Consider the following 431-nt stretch of genomic DNA (forward strand, 5'->3'; position numbering starts at 1 on the left):
AGACATCCAGGAGGTGGCGGCTCCACATCTGGTGCTCCAGGGACCGGCTCTGGCCTCGGGGAAGACAAAGAGAGGACATGCACCGAGTCAAAGGCACAGAGCGATCAGAGAGACCACGGTTCCCTCCTCCACTTCTGTGGACGATCGATATTGGTCTTTCTATTTTTTTTTTTGTATGAAGTTCGCAAGCTCCGCCTTTTATAAAAAAAAATGTCCTCAAAAATCACTAATTAAACTTGAAGGAACTTCTGTGTCTTCCCCATTTGCTAGAAAACATCCATGCCCGTGACAGGTTCCCTTGATGGAGAGTCGAGGGTTTCTCATCTTAAATGCTTCTAAAGTTTGGCAAAATAACTTGGGCAATAGTGAACCACCTGCCATTCCTCTAAGGGCCTCGGATTCCTCGTCTCATGCCCTTCCTTGTTCTGGAC

This window comes from Myotis davidii, unplaced genomic scaffold (genome assembly GCF_000327345.1).
Source record: "Myotis davidii unplaced genomic scaffold, ASM32734v1 scaffold685, whole genome shotgun sequence".
NCBI classification, from domain to species: Eukaryota; Metazoa; Chordata; class Mammalia; order Chiroptera; family Vespertilionidae; genus Myotis; species Myotis davidii.